The 16,199-nt window shown below is 42.3% G+C and overlaps 1 long non-coding RNA gene across 1 annotated transcript in view; it reads right to left on the bottom strand.

Annotated features, from left to right (window-relative positions):
• Positions 1-15,052, bottom strand: part of LOC125752166 (uncharacterized) — a 66,930-nt gene extending 51,878 nt beyond the window's left edge. Inside the window, exon 1 of the long non-coding RNA XR_007401003.1 lies at positions 14,146-15,052. This is a non-coding gene — a long non-coding RNA (uncharacterized LOC125752166). The remainder of the gene's footprint in view (positions 1-14,145) is intronic.
• Between the last annotated feature and the right edge of the window lie 1,147 nt (positions 15,053-16,199).

A 16,199-nucleotide genomic window follows, 5' to 3' on the forward strand; every position in this document is an offset into this window, starting at 1 on the left:
GCTGCGGTCTGAGGTGCCTCAGGAAGACAAGAACTGCTGGGCCTTGCTGAGGGACTGGGGGGGGGGGGGGGGATCCGAGAAAGAGAGGAATCTGGACCGAGGCTGAGATTTCTGGCCCGAGCACGTGGCTGTAGAGGCTAACGGAAGGAAGCTTCCAGTAGGCCACTCACAGTCCCACTCTCTGGAAAGGGGGTGGTCTAGCCGAGCCAGCGTGAAGACCTTTGGGAAGTGCGCCCCATCTTCTGAGATGGAGCAGGGGGTCCAGGGAGCAAGGCTGGCCGTAGGGCAGGGGCCCCCACGGTGTTTCTGTCAACCGGGCTCTGGATCAACCACGGTCGGCGCGGCTTCTCTGAGAAGACTCCGGGCAGCGAGAGGAGGCAGGGGCCCCAGGAAGGAGGCCGAGCACCGTGTGCCTCGAGTGGCCGTTGAGCCAAGGAGAAGACACACAGGAGAACTGCCCCCCGGTGTAGCTGTGACGCCAGACGGGAAACCACACCGAGCAGGCTCCCCCCTTAGGCCTGCCCTCGGCCCTGCTCTCTGCAGGCCGCCCTGTCGGTGGGGCAACAGGTGGTCCCGCTGTCCTCTTCTTGCAGAGATACCTCTGCGACAGGAATAATGCTAATGCCTAAAATGCCAGGCCCAGAGGAGGTGGCCGGGAAGCTACTCCGGGGCAGCGGGGACCCTCCTGGCAAATTCGACCACAAAGTGCCCCCTTCTGAACACGGGCAGCTTGAGGAAGTCAGGATAGCTCATGGGAGTTTCGCAGCCTCACACTTAGACGTGAGAAATGCCACATTTCTTTGTTCCTATAAATACCACGGACTTTCTCAGGGCCCGCACACCCCCGCCGAGCGGGCTAGTCCGCCTCGGCCCAGTTCAGGCGGCCTCTCTCGGCATCTCCCTGCCACACGCTCACACGCACACACAGAAAATGCTGCAAGGGATCCCTGGGGGGCGCAGCGGTTTGGCCCCTGCCTTTGGCCCAGGGCGCGATCCTGGAGACCCGGGATCGAATCCCACATCGGGCTCCCGGTGCATGGAGCCTGCTTCTCCCTCTGCCTGTGTCTCTGCCTCTCTCTCTCTCTTTCTCTCTCTCTCTCTCTCTGTGACTATCATAAATAAATAAAACTTAAAAAAAAATAGAAAAAAAAATGCTGCAAAAGTCCTGAGATGGCCTGTGAGCGAAAGCCGGGCGTGGGAGGCAAGTTGGTCCAGAAGAGGTGCATCGAGGAAACCCATCGAGATGGGAGCCACTGGCTGTGGAAACTGCGAAACATCTCAGGGCCCCCGGGGGGGAGCCAGTCTGATTTCCGCAAGGGGTACAGCAAACGACGTGGTAAGGAGGGCCCGTTGTGCTGTAGGATGCTTTTGCCCACAGACAATCTGTGTGGGTCCAGGAAGCTGCAGGCCTAAATGGAGGGTCGCACAGCAGGCGGGAGGAGGCATGCCCGGGGGAGACTCCCCAAGGCCTCGGTGGCCCTAAGAGGGCTCCTCCCAATGGGGGGCTCTGGAGGCAGGCCTCTCGCAAAGTGTTCCTTTCTGCTGTGTACTTCTCAGTCCTCCTCAACCCACTGACTTGTCTTGCCTCTGATCTCTCCCCTTTGGACCTTGGCTTTGTATCTGGTTTCAGTTCTCCACTCTATTTTTTTGGAGAGAGAGAGAGAGAGAGAGAGAGAGAGAGCAGGGGGAGCTGCAGGCAGAGGGAGAGGGAAAAGCAGGCTCGTCGCTGAGCAGGGAGCCTGATGCGGGACTCGATCCCAGGATCCTGGAATCATGACCTGAGCCCAAGGCAGATGCTTAACCGACTGAGCCACCCAGGCGCCCTGTCAGTTCTCCACTTCAACGCAGGATTCAAGCAGGATTCATTCGTGATTCTCTTTCCTCACTCTGAAGCTGCGAGTCCTTCCTACTGACTCAGTTGCCCTGGCTGCTTCGGGGAGCATAGGTGCGAATCCATGGGCGCTACTCTCCCCAAAGCCAAAGTTCAACAGTCACCCTCGTTGCCCTGGGGGGGTCCCCATTTATCCCAGTCCCCAGCTCCGGCTTCATAGGACACCTCCTGCTTGCTGGGCCTTCTGTGGCCTGGCCTCACCCGGTCATTATCGTGCCCCATGGTCAGTTGATTCTTCAACAATCACTAATTCCTCTTCTTACTCAAATGACAGAGAGAGCAGGAGCTTTTTCATTGCTGAGTTCCTGCTCAGGAAATCCTGTTCCCCTCAAGGGGAACTATGGTGCCCCTAAGGCTAGCAGCTCCCCCTAGTGGCAGTGGTGCAACTATAGCCCAGGGCGCCGAGCAATTGAACACTGTTCCTTGGCACACTTTATTTATTTATTTATTTAAAAAAAAATTTTTTTTCCTTGGCACAGTTTAATGTATTCTACAGAGATTGGTAATTTAAAATTCACATCCATCCACCGAAAGAGGTATTATTATTATTATTATTATTATTATTATTTTGTGGGTAAGGAGATGGGCACAGAGAGATTAAGTAACTAGCCCAAGGTCACAGAGCCAGTAAGGAGCAAAGCCCCAGGCTTTAAACCCAAGAAGTCTGGTTCCAAAGTTGGTGATTTAACTTCTGTGCTACACAGACTCGCAAAACAAAACACAGGACCCACTCACTCCACTAAAACCCTCACACACACCTCCAACCCCCTCCCCCAGAGATTCCTTTTCCAGCAGACAGGCTACAGACTTACAGATGGGTAGCGTGAGCCCCCTTCCTCATCTAACTCTTAGCAGGTAAGGTGGGAGAAGGATGGTACTTCTCTGACCAGGCAAGCCTCTGCTCAAAGTTCCTTCTGGTTCTGGAGCCCAAGATGCCTAGTCAATGGCCTTATCGAGCATAAAGATAGCCACTATTTTAAGCCGCAGTTTCAGACTTTTTTCGGTTCTCTTTTTGCCATGTGGCTCTGGCTCTTAGGCACAAGAATGGAATGATTTTGGACTACGGACTCGGTTCTAGAAAGAACTTGTCTGCTCCATTTCTCCTGGCTGCTCCACCTCCCTATGAAGACAGAAGCAATCCCAACGTCTCAGCGGCCACCCCAGGCTGGAAGCCAGCACCTGGAAGCCCGGAGGAGCCACCAGACTGCTCAGCAACTGGAAGAGATGTCCAACTTCTGGTCAAGGAGCCCTGTACACACAGGAGGGGCGATCTTGGCCTCAGCACATTACTCCACCAGGACTTGTCCCCAGCAGTGGGACGAATGTGAAGGGTCTCATGAGATGTTTCCTATTGACCTTCATGCGGGAGAGCTTGTGGTCCTGGTGCTTTGAGGATGGGCTCATAGATATGACGTCATAGTTTAAAAGCACAGTCCACAAGCTAAAAGGATTTTTAAATGGAAGCCAAGTCTTGAATTTGCGTCTGTATTGTACTAGAAGGGATTTAATTTCTAATTCCTAACGAGGTTACACGAGACAGAGCCTTTGAGAGGATGACTGCCAAAAGAGCAGACTCTGAAATTTGTAAATGAGGCCTTCTTGAGAATCTTCTCTTCCTTTTTTCTGTTATGCCGTCTGTAAAGTTAACTGCCCAGCCTTCCCAGGAGCTGTTGATGGCAAAAGAAGTCTTGATGGAGAGTTTGGCTTCTCACCAAAGGAAAAATAGGGGCACAGTAATAGGGTGACCGTCTATTCCTGCTGAAGCCCTAAAATATAAAAGAATCCCCCACAATGGGACATCAGACCTTCTCTATCTCAATGGTCCCCAGACTGGGGTTCACAAAGGTAGCACATTTTGAGCTGTTGGAATCAAATCCAAGACATCATTAACGTGAATGCAGCACGATTTTATGTACCACTGAGAAAGAAAAAAAAAAAATGTTATCAACTACACCAAGCATTGTATTTGTTATAAGATGCATCTGGGTTTTAGAGACGTTAAAATGTGAAAATGAATTCCCAGAACCAATGAAACATGGTTGATTCAGTGTGGTTGGGATGAAAGGGGTCACTCCTCACAGAGCGCTAAGGGCGGCGTTTGACACACCTTCTAGTGTAGAGCTCAACGGTGAACTTTAATTGTTGAAATATCTTGGCTGTTCTGATATTCAGGAATTTAATCCTAAGAAAGGTAGGAGGTCGTATTCAGGGAGAATAATTCTCCTCTCACGCAGAATGGAGAAGTATAGGTTGAGTTGGTGAGGAGAAAGGTCACAAGGAGGCTGCCAGAGGATACACCAGAAAGATGGATGGCATGGACCTGAGGTGAGCACACCCTGTCTGTGCCCGAGGGGGGGACTGTAAGTCTGGTCTCTGTCTAGATCCAGCCTAGAGAAGGGGAGCCACTGTCTACCAGAAGCAAAGTCACAGCAGGGAAATCTTGTGAAAAGGCCTAAAAACCTATATTATCACCCACAAAAATGAGGCCATCAACTAAAACCATGTCTGCCAGGCAAGGGTGCCTCACCACACAAGGGTAATTGCATTCTTGAAGGCATTGGGCATGAAGGAGTGCTATACCCCCAAGAGAAGGAAGCATAAGGCCACCACATGACACCTCTCCACCCACCACAAAGTTCTGTGTCATTCAGGGGGGAGACCAACACAAGACCATGATGGAAGGGCCATCTGACTCAGGCCTACTTCCTCATTGCCACCAACTGTGCCCACATTTGGCAGTGGCCATTTAGCAACACCAAATCCACTGCACATCATTTCTGGATCCCAGCTAAGTCCTGTTACCCCTACTTTTACCTCTCCTTTTCCACTGCCATGAGTCAATATGACCTATAAGATTTTTGCTTTGAGGAACGTATGATCATTGCCTATCTGACCAAATAAGTGGTGTTAGGATTCCATGAGCAAGGGATTCCAATTAAACAAAGCAAAGTGAACACATTAAAAACCCACTCAAGGGACAGTAAAAGGAGTGATTTTCAACAGCCATAAAACCGACAAAGAGAATTGGAGAGGAAATAATAGTCGACTCAGGTGTCAGAACTACTTTTGTAAAATTGAGAGCAGATGGAAGAGATAAAAGATGGGAGGAAAGTAGGGAGCCTGTCAGAGGAAACCAGGAAGAAGCAAGATGGCCCCCACTCAGGAAAGGCTTCGGGCTTGGACTTAAGACCAGTATGTCTCACAGCAACATAAGAAGCCAGGAGACAATTAAACAAGAACAGCCCTGACTGCAACAAATATCACTTTTTTAAAGAAAAAAAAAAACAGTTGCCTCCCTCAACTTAAGGGGGAGAAAAAAAGCATCCTTCACCCAAACCCTGTCCTCATCAAGATACATCCCTCTTTTCCTTCTCTTCTGTAGTCATACCAATGTTCAATATTGTCTTCTTTCCCTGTCCTCGTGTCCTCCCCTCTGTCCCATTCCTTCAGGAACTTCCATCTGCCTTCTCTCCCATCACTTTGCCTAAAGCCCAATGGGCACTTTGGTGTCCTTATAAGATTTGAGATCTCTTCAGTGTTAAGGTGATGTTGTTCATCTTTCTCTCTCTTAAAAAAAATTTTTAAATCTTTTTATTATGAGAGACACAGAAAGAGAGGCAGAGACACAGGCAGAGGGAGAAGCAGATTCCCTGCAGGAAGCCTGGTGCAAGACTCGATCCCAGGACCCCAGGATCATGACCTGAGCCATTGAGTCATTCAGGTGTCCCTCTTTCTCTCCTTCTTAAGATTCTTTTTTGCCCTTGGTTTCTGAATCTTCATTAAAGTCTGGCTTCTCCTTCATGACCTTCCTAACTCGCTCTTCCTTTTTCACTTCTTTATGTTGGTTTCCTGGGGATCCTGTACTGTTCTTGATTCACTCTAGCCACTGTACCAACTCTTGCTAGAACCTACTGGAAACTCCACAAGGCTTTCTCGTTGATGAATTACACTCAAATGAGTTTATCATCTTCCCAACCGTCTTCTAGCTCAGAAAAAGGCACCACCATAAACCTGGCATTCCTATCCCATTTCCCCCTCTCCCTCCCTGTTTCTGTTATCCATTACTGCATAAAAAATTACTCCCAAAGCATAGTGACTAAAAACAGGTATTTATTTTACTCATGATTTTGTGAGTCAGAATTCATGAAGGGCTTGGCTAGGCAATTCATCCCTGATCTATATGGTATCTGCTGAGACATCTCGGGGTGGAAGATCTACTGCCAAGATGTCTTCTTCACTCACATGCTGTGACACGTCAGGAATCCATCTCTTTCTCTTCACATGGCACCTCATTCTCCAGGATCTCTCTGATGCCTTGGGCTTTTCACAGCTTGTTTTCTGGGTAGTCATATTTCCCACCCAGAGGTTCTAAGAGACAGGAAGTGGAAGATACCAGGCTGGCTGGGCACTGACTTGGAACTGACACAGGGTTACGTCTCCTACATTGTATTGATCAGAGTAGTCTCAGGACACACCCAGAGTTGAGAGGGTGAAGAAAGGCTCCATCTCTTGATATGGGTGGGAAGTACCGTTGTGACCATCTCTGGAAATAGTCTATCATGATTATCCATACAACCAATCACCAGATCTTATTTGTTCCACTTTCAAACTCTACTTTCCAACTGCTTCTCAAATGCAGTCACTTCTTTCCATTTCCACCACCTTACCCAAGCCACCATCTTTTCCTTCCTGGCCCCATCTCAGCTTCCTAAATGGCTTCCAAGGTCCTTCTGGATCTCCTTTATTCTCTGTATGACTGATAGCACGATCCTTTTAAAAAGCAAATTTAATTATGTTTCTTCCTGTACTTAAAACTTTTATATAGCTCCCATTGCTTGTAAAAGGAAAGATCTAAAAACAATAAAAATAAATAAAAGGAAAGATCTAACATAGTTTGCAAGTCCATTCATGACCTTACCTCTGCTTGTATTTCTACCCTCAACCCAGACAGTTTGACAGATTAATGTATAGTTCTACATATTTGGAAGCATTTTAAAATAAGTTTTTAACGTTATACAAAATTGTTTGTGTATTTATGTGAATGCTTCATCTATGCCTTCTGGGTGATTTAATTTTGATCATGAACTTCTGGTGCCTATAAAATAGCTATCACCTGAAAGGTGCTTAGAGGTGAAGGTCCTGTTTCCAAAAATGTATCACCGTCACACTTTTCTATCTTCATACTTTGAATCTTATCGCCTCTGTTCTTTTTGGATGCAATTTAAATGATTGGTTATTCACAAAGACTGAAACCACTCTGTGTTCATGGCTTCTGATCTTTTAACAGTAGCTCTTTTTGAATGGCCTGTTTTACAAAAAATAAAATGTATTTATGTGATATTAAGTATAAGTAAATAGAATTTTTAAAAATTATTACAGATGTTTTTGTCTTTTAATAGGATAGTTTTACTCATTTACATTTCTTGTCATGACTGATAAATTTGGCCTCTTGAATTTTATGTTTTGCATTTTTTCTTATGCTTCCTCTTGTTCCCCTTTGTTTTCTGTCCTCCGATATTTAGCTTAAAGTTTTTTGGTTTTGTTTTTTAAAGATTTTATTTATTTATTCATGAGAGACACAGAGAGAGAGGCAGAGACACAGGCAGAGGGAGAAGCAGGTTCCATGCCTGATGTGGGACTCGATCCCAGGACCCTGGGATCACGCCCTGAGCCAAAGACAGACACTCAACCACTGAGCCACCCAGGCATCCCAGCTTAAAGTTTTTATGACAGATCTTTGATAGTGTTTTGGAAAATTAATCAATGTTTCTAATTCTATTCATACTTATCTTTATATCTTTGCATGATGAAAACTTTTTTAAAATGTTGACTAGACCACTTTCTTTTCCCGACTATTCACTATTGGTTCCTGACCACCTAATATGCAGAAGACACAGATGGCACAATGGTAAAGAAACAACCTCTTCCCTCACAGAGCCTATACTTTAGCAAAGAAGACTGAACATAACATAAAAAAAGTAAAATAAGGCCAGATACAGGTTTTACAGCCAGATTATTGTTATACATGTTTAACTATATGATCAATTCCAAGAATTAGCTTTGGTTTTTGTAGTCCTTTCAGAACTGAGTTTACCTTTATTATATATAGTAAGTGATTTATCAGGCTACCATGATGGTCCTATTATCAGGTGCTTTATTTATCTCCTGTTGGCTATAACATGTCATTCAAGTATCTAGGTAAAGGGATTCCTTTATGGGCCTTTCAAAAGCCAGCCAGCAAGGCAAAGGGCACTCAATACCATGAAAAATTGACACATTCATGATTTTTCACCATCAGGGGACCATGATACATGAGGTAAGCCTGCAGTAGAAAAAATAAAACTAGAAAAAAAAAAAAAAAAGGAAAACTTCCTGGCAAAGTTACAGAGACCCCTGCTCAGTTTTGAAAGATATTTTTCTAAGACTTTCGGAACTTGAGTAGCCTTTATGCATTTATCGCTCAAGGAACAATGACCATTTCAAGGTTCACTGTACCCGTAATGAGAGATCACATCTAGCCATGCAAAAGTTGAGGTATGTCTGGTAATAGTAGCATGGGGAAGTTAGGAAACCAGAAAGGAACTGAAATGATGGGCTCTGATCCCACAGAGTCCAGATTGAGATGGCACTTGTTTTCTCTTTCATACCAAACATCTGGGACCTGCCACAGGCTGGTGGGTAAGGGAAAGGACTAGCCACTTGCATAATGACTGCTTTTATGAACAGATACTTAGTCTAGACAAATATAAACAGGAGGTAACTCTGAAACTGTAGAACCCAGAGACTGGGGAAACAAAATTAGTCTGAGAGTCAAGAGAGCATGTCAAGATTCATGTCAGGAAACCAGCCCAAGTTCCATGCCAACATTGTGTGCCCTTGTTCATATGTCAAAGACAGCTGCTTACTCTTTGGTTATTCAATGCATATTCGTGGTCTTTCTGACCCTGGGAACATTCTGCCTCTTATCCATGTGGGTCAGCTTCCTGATGGTGGTAGAAGAGAAAAGAAGCTCGTGTGAGAAAGAGGATAAACCACCCAATATCCAGGCCCACTCTATTGATCCTTGAAAGGTCTAGAGAAGTTATTAACTGCCACCAAACCCTTAACTTCTCAAATAGGAGTTAGTCCTAGAAAAGAAAAGGGTGGGGTATTTGGGGCAAAGCCTCATATTCCATACTCTTGGGAAAGGCAGCAGAGATGAAGTAAATTTTCTATGTGGGATCACATGGATTTACTAAAAGGAGATGTATAGGACAATGGTTTGGTAATATAAACTATTTATTTCCACCAGTATTTCACTCCTCCCCTCTCTGTCATTTCTCCTCATCAAACATAGACTATGTATTCACAAGTGATTTTCAGTAAAAGGTATTTCCTTAGATCTCTACCCATCATCCATCTGTCTACCTATCTATGTATCTATCACCATCTATCTATCTGTATACATATAAGTGTAGTTATTTATATATTTAGAGCTCCTTATATATAAAGTTCATTTAATGCATTCTATTAACTACTTATATATTTCCCCGTCGTTTTTTAGAAATTGAAAACCAGCATTTTTGCATGGTATATAATACAGAAGCAAGTTTAATTTTAAAATGATTTATTTTAGAGCAATATCTTATCAGTGTACTACAAGTTCATTTTAATATAGTCTGATAATATGTAAAGGCTTTCTCTTATTTGACAAATAACATACTCTGATTTTCTTTGATTAAAAATAGAAATAATCTTTTTTTTTAAGAGAGAGAGAGAGTGTGTGTGTGTGCACAAGTGGGGGAAGGGGGAGGCACAGAGAGAGAGAGAAAGAGAGAGAGAGAGAGAGAGAGAGAATCCCAAGCAAGCTCCATGCTTAGTGTGGAACCCAAGGTGGGGCTCAATCCCATGACCCTGAGATCATGACCTGAGGTGAAGTCAAGAGTAAGATGCTCAACTGCCCAGGCACCCCCCAAAATCACAATTTTAAATAAAAAATTTAAATGACATGTTATGTTGAGTTTAGTTGAGGATCAAGCACATACGAAAATGAAGAACTAAATCACCAGTAGACAAAACCCATTGTTCATAACTTTGACATTTCTGAATATTAAAAAATTCATTGAAAATTTAAGAAACAACACAGAGGATCATAGGGGAAGAAAGGAAAAAATAAAACAAGACAAAATCAGAGAGGGAGACAAATCATAAGTGACTCTTAATCATAGGAAACAAACAGGGTTGCTGGAAGGGAAGAGGTAGGAGGATGGGGTAACTGGGTGATGGACATTAGGGAGGTCATGTGATGTAATGAGCACTGGGTGTTACATAAAACTGATGAATTCTGACCTCTACCTCTGAAACTAATAATACATTATATGTTAATTAATCGAATTTAAATTTTAAAATATATTTTTTTAAAAAGCAAAAAAATCAATTGATTCACTGTTTTGATTTTTGCATTTTACTTCTGACTAATAAGATTAGAAAGTTCCAGGCAGCTAACAGGAGGCTTTCTCTGCAAATGAAAGAATCTAGGTATAGATAATCTTTATTCCCAATAAGCAAAAAAAGGTAATGGAAAATACATGTTACCATAGTTTCTTTTTTTATATTAATTTTTCAAGTATTAGATGCTCTTTATTAGGCTATATAAGAATCTGATTTGGATAAGTGCAACATACGATAGAATGAAGATTAGTTTGAGGCCAATTTATAGAATTATTCCTACATATCCTTCAAGACTTTGTGGCATTTATCACAATCAATTGTGAAAATAAATAAAATAATATAAGTGATAAGTAATAAAAACAGCTGTTTAACCAAGCAATACAACCTCTAGATAATTCATTCTCCAGAACATTTGTCTGACTCCCATTAAGTATTGTATATGCTCACTCCATGTGCACCTAGAGGCTCTCAAATGTTCCAAATCACAGGGACAAATATTGCTTAAAAAAACAGAAATTGAACCAGATGCCATTAGCCACCTTTAATGGTATGAATCTCCAGAAACGTCACTTGGAAAATGCTAAAGCACTGATGTTCAAGACAGCAAGCTAATAGAACACAACTTAGAGCTGCCTGACTTAGAGCTCTAAAACCGACCTTTTCTTCCTTATAAATAAATATTTCTGCAAATCATTATGTATAATAATAGCCGTAGGAAGAAAGGCCCCACAAAATTGCTGGAGAGATGCAAATTTTTAAAAATGTATTTATAAATTTACTTAGATACATGCGAGTTGATTTGAATTTAAAATGCAGTTACTAGAGAAGGCCCAGCCCCCTTCCAAACTCAGTGTTTTCCACTGAGAAAGTAGCCTTCTGAATATGTAATTATTTTTCATGCCACCATATATTGTTATTTGCACTGGGTTACTGAGCATATTCGAAAACTGCTCTTTCTTATCCATACCTTCAGGATAAGCAGGGCCTGGTCTATCCCCCAGGAAGACACCTCTGAGAACCGACAGGCAATAACTGGTAGGCAATAGAGTTTTTGGAAAATCACCTCAAGTATATTCAAGGACACTGTCACTATATTTTTGCCACAGAGATAGTTATCCTTCCAGCTTGTAAGGAAACCCATTCAATTTGTCTTTACTAATTGCCCTAGGGCCCAAAACAGAAGACTTAAGAAATAAACTTTGGCCTAACTTTCATTTTGTTTGTTTGTTTCCCTTCAGGGAACCAGTTTTAACCCCCTTCCTCTCTGAGGAATTATATTTGTTCTTCTAACACCTGTCATAACTAACCTCAGTAGCAATGACATTGAGTGTAGTAACTTCCCAAGATGCCTGACAAAGCCAGCCCCAAAACCAAATCTGGCCTCTGAAAGAATTCTTTCTGCAACAGTGTGCTGCCTCAGTAAACCACAGGACTGACTCTGGGACAGCCATGAAGCAGAGATGAGTGGTGGTTATCAGAATTGCAAGTGTTCTCTTTTCGGGCTAACTCATATAATCAAATAAATCAAAGATTACTCTTTCAAGCTCAGTTGGAAAGCACCATTCATTCCTTCCAGGAAAAAAAGAAAAGCTAGAGAAAGTCATCCCCAAGAGTGATGCTATTTCATATTGCCTTTTTAAATTTCCTAAATCAGCCAGTGTAACCATTTCTCTCCTCACTTCAATCCAGACCTGGAATGTGGAAAGGGCTAGAAAGACTTTCCTCAAGGCCCAAGGAAGCGCTGTAAGGAAATGAGACCAGAGTGTTCCCACCTCATTAGAAGGTCCGAAACAAAGTCACCATCCACATGAGATTAAGCTAAGTCTCCTTCTCCCATCTTTTTGCTCCTGCTCCTGCCATATTGACATAAGTCAAAGGGAGGTGTTTACTGCTGAGTCAGGCACATCTCTTCTGTTTTGATTTCATGGGAATAACAAGAATTGCAATCATTAAAATACTATCTAAAGGAACTGGAACCCTCATATACTGCTGATGGGAATGTAAACTGGTACACGTTATTTCTTAAAACATTGAACATGCCATGCTAAGTGAAAGACGCCAGACACAAAGGCCACATACTGTATGATTCCATATTTCTGACATTTCCAGGATAGGCAAATCTGTAGAGCTCAAAAATAGGTTAGTATGGTTTTCAAGGGACAGGGGAAGGGAGGAATTGGGACTGACTGCTAATAGGTATGGGGTCTCTTTTGGGGGATGATGGAAATCTGGAATTAGATAATGGTGATGGTTGCACAACATAGTGAATATACCCAAAACCACACAACTGTATACTTCAAAAAGGTAAATTTTATGTTATATGAATTATATTTCAGGTAAAATAGATTAAAACTAAAAACACTGGGGTCCCACATTCCAAAAGGTCTGAATTAAAGCAACAACTTTATATGGATATATTCCATCACATAAAGGATAGCTTTTGCAAGTTAGAAAAAAAAAGGGGGGCGGGGATGGAGAGAAATAGGAAGACCAGTTGCGTCTGATAAAAATGATCTGCTGATCTACTTGTATTTTCATAAGCAAAAAATAAGGTCAGATAGAATCTGACCATAAATCGTACCATAGATTCCACTCTTGGGAATCTACCCAAGGGAAATGAAAATATGGTCACACAAGTAATTGTACGAGAATAGTCATAGTTGCATTATTGATGATAGCCAAAAACTGGTCCACCCAGTGGTGAGTAGAACAGTAAAATGTGGTGTATCCACATAATGGAATACTCTTCAGCAATTACAGGAAGAAAATAATGCTCTGTGAAAAGACATACACAAAATACTTCAAAAACATGATGCTAAGTGCAAAAAAAGCCAGAGACAAAAGACTACATATTTTATGATTTCACTTGTGTGAATTTCACAGAAAAGGGGAATGATGAGAAAGTTCTAAAATTGGACTATGGTGACGGTCGCACAGCTCTATGAATGTACTAAAAATTACTGAAGTATATATTTAAGTTAGTGAAATGGAAGGGGAGTGCCAGAGGAGGGTAGGAGGGAAAGAGGAAGAAAAGAATTGAAACAGAAAGAAATATTTTTTAAGACATAAAAGTATAAAACAATGGGACAGAAGTAACACAAAAGTTTTAGATTCAGACACAATTAATACAAAATACTCAGAAAAGTTTAAATAAGATGTGGGTGAAGGTATATCAAGCAAACACAGAAAACCCTGACAATATTCATAGCAGAAAAGTGGAGTTCAAGGGCTAAGCCTTCAGCGAGACAAAGGGAATCATTTTATATGAATAAAAGTTAAAAGATTCAGGGAAGAAAGATTAAAGCTGATCATGTTCGATTTTGTTCCTAAATACACTATTGTATCTGTCCCCGCTGGTCTCTTCCAATCAAACGGACAACAAATAAATTTATTAAAATGTTGAATAATACATACAAGCTTGACTCAGTAGATACATTTAATATGTATAAAATAGTTTCTTTTTTAAATACCCAAGAAAAATTTGCACAGAGAAACAGCCCAGGAAGAAAATCTCAGGTTCTGAAACACAGAACTTTTTCAGATCATATTCTTTGACCACAGAGCATAAGGCAACATTAATAACAAAACTACAACACAAAAATAAAACCTCCACTACAGAGGAAGGGAAATTTTAGTTCTCCCCATGCCACATGCTTCTCTGCCCACCCTCTTCCTCTCTCACACTCTTCCTCTAAGCCAGGTGGCTTCAGAGCTCTGCCCACTTCTTTGTCCCTTTCTAGTTCTGCATGCCTGGGAACACTGATGTCCAGATGGGGACCATCAGGACACCTCTCAGAGCCCAGCCAGCTCTCCCAGCACGATACCTGAGTATTTGCTCCCAGGATTTAGAGCAGGGTCTCTGTTGGGCTTGACCCTGAGTTCTGTGCTCCATTCTAGCTTCTCCAGAGCTTCTCGATGAACGTTACTATGAACTGGCTCAGCTATTAAAATGGTGCTTCGATTCCCATTTGATTCATGTTTCTTGTATAAAGCTCTGCGGGAATCTCTAAGGAGAAGTACAGAGTGACTGGATGAGGATGATTTATGCATTTCTGCAATCCTAGATATAAATATTACTGGTAAGTTTCACTAACATTCCATTTTGATTTTTAATATCTACCAACTGGAAACTAGAAAAGACTTCTGTGCTGCCCAACATTAAAATACTATTACAAACTATTTATAAAATGAGATGCTTCCCAAAAAATGAACTGTTGAGACTTCATCAAGATAAAAATATTCTGCACAGTGAAGGAAGCAGTCAACAAAACTAAAAGGCAACCTGCAGAATGGGAGAAGATAGTTGCAAATGTCTTACCAGGTAAAGGGCTAGTATTCAAAATCTATAATGAAGTTCTCAAACTCAGCACTCCAGAAATAAATAATCCAATCAAGAAATGGGCACAAGACATGAACAGAGATTTCTACAAAGACAAAATATACATGGCTAGTAGACACATGAAAAAATGCTCAACATCACTCATCATCAGCGAAATACAAATCAAAATCACAATGAGATACCACCTCACACCAGTCAGAATGGCTAAAATGAACAGCTTAGGAAACAATATGTTGGTGAACATGTGGAATAAATGGAACCCTTTTTCATTGTTGGTGGCAATCCAAACTGGGGCAACCACTCTGGAAAAGGAGTATGGAGATTCTTCAAAAAGTTAAAAAATAGAACTACCCTACAACCTAGCAATTGCATTACTGGGTATTTATCCAAAGAATACAAATATAGTGATTGAAGGGGCACATGCACCGAAATGTTTATAGCACTTATTAACAATAGTCAAATTATGGAAAGAACCCCAATGTCCATCAACTGATGACTGGATAAAGAAGATACGGTGCACGTGCGCGCACACACACACACACTGGAATATTACTCAGCCATCAAAAAGAATGAAATCTTGCCATTTGCAATGACGTGGATGGAACTAGAGGATATTATGCTAAGTGAAATAAGTGAGTCAGAGAAAAACATATACCATATGACTTCACTCACATATGAAATTTAAGAAACAAAACTGATGAATATAGGGGAAGGGAAAGAAAAATAAAATAAGATAAAAACAGAGAGGGAGGCAAACCATAAGAGACTTTTAACTATAGAGAACAGACTGAGGGTTACTGGAAGGAAGGTGGGCAGAGGGGATGTGCTAGATGGGCGATGGGCATTAAGGAGGGCACTTGTTGTGATGAGCACTGGTGTTATATGTAAGTGATGAATCACTAAATTCTATTCTTAAAGCCAATACTACAGTGTATGTCAAATAAGTTGAATTTAAATAAAATCTTGGAAGAAAAAAATAGGCCTTTAGAGAGACAACTAAGTTAAAATAAGATCATTGGGGTGGTCTCTAATCCAACATGACCAGTGTCCTTATAAAAAGGGGCCATTTGGACATAGAGCCAGACCTGCACAGAGGGAAGATAATGTGAAGACAGGGAGAATGCCATGTGAAAGCGAAGACAGCTATTGAAGTGATGCATCTCCAAGCCAAAGAATTCTAAAATTTGATGGCAAACCACCAGAAGTTAGGAGAGGGGCATGGAGCAGATTCTCTCTCACAGCCCACAAAGCAACCAACCTGTGGACACCTTGATATTGGACTTCTAGCCTCCAGGACCGTGAGATCATAAATTCCTGTTGTTTGAGCTAATTTGTGGGACTTCATTAAGGCAACCAGGAAACTAAGGCATCATTAAAAATGCTAGCTCTTCTGCAGGGCAGGTCTTTTGAAAGCCCTACAAAAAGTTGTCCCCCGCTTGTTCTGTGACGTGAGCCTTCTGGCCTGGGTGTGACTTCTTCTACCATTCCCTAAGCCCCCTAGGACAGCTCTCCTCTTCTGGGATTCCTTGTCTGGGTGAT

This window comes from Canis lupus, chromosome 11, assembly GCF_003254725.2.
Source record: "Canis lupus dingo isolate Sandy chromosome 11, ASM325472v2, whole genome shotgun sequence".
Taxonomy (NCBI): domain Eukaryota; kingdom Metazoa; phylum Chordata; class Mammalia; order Carnivora; family Canidae; genus Canis; species Canis lupus.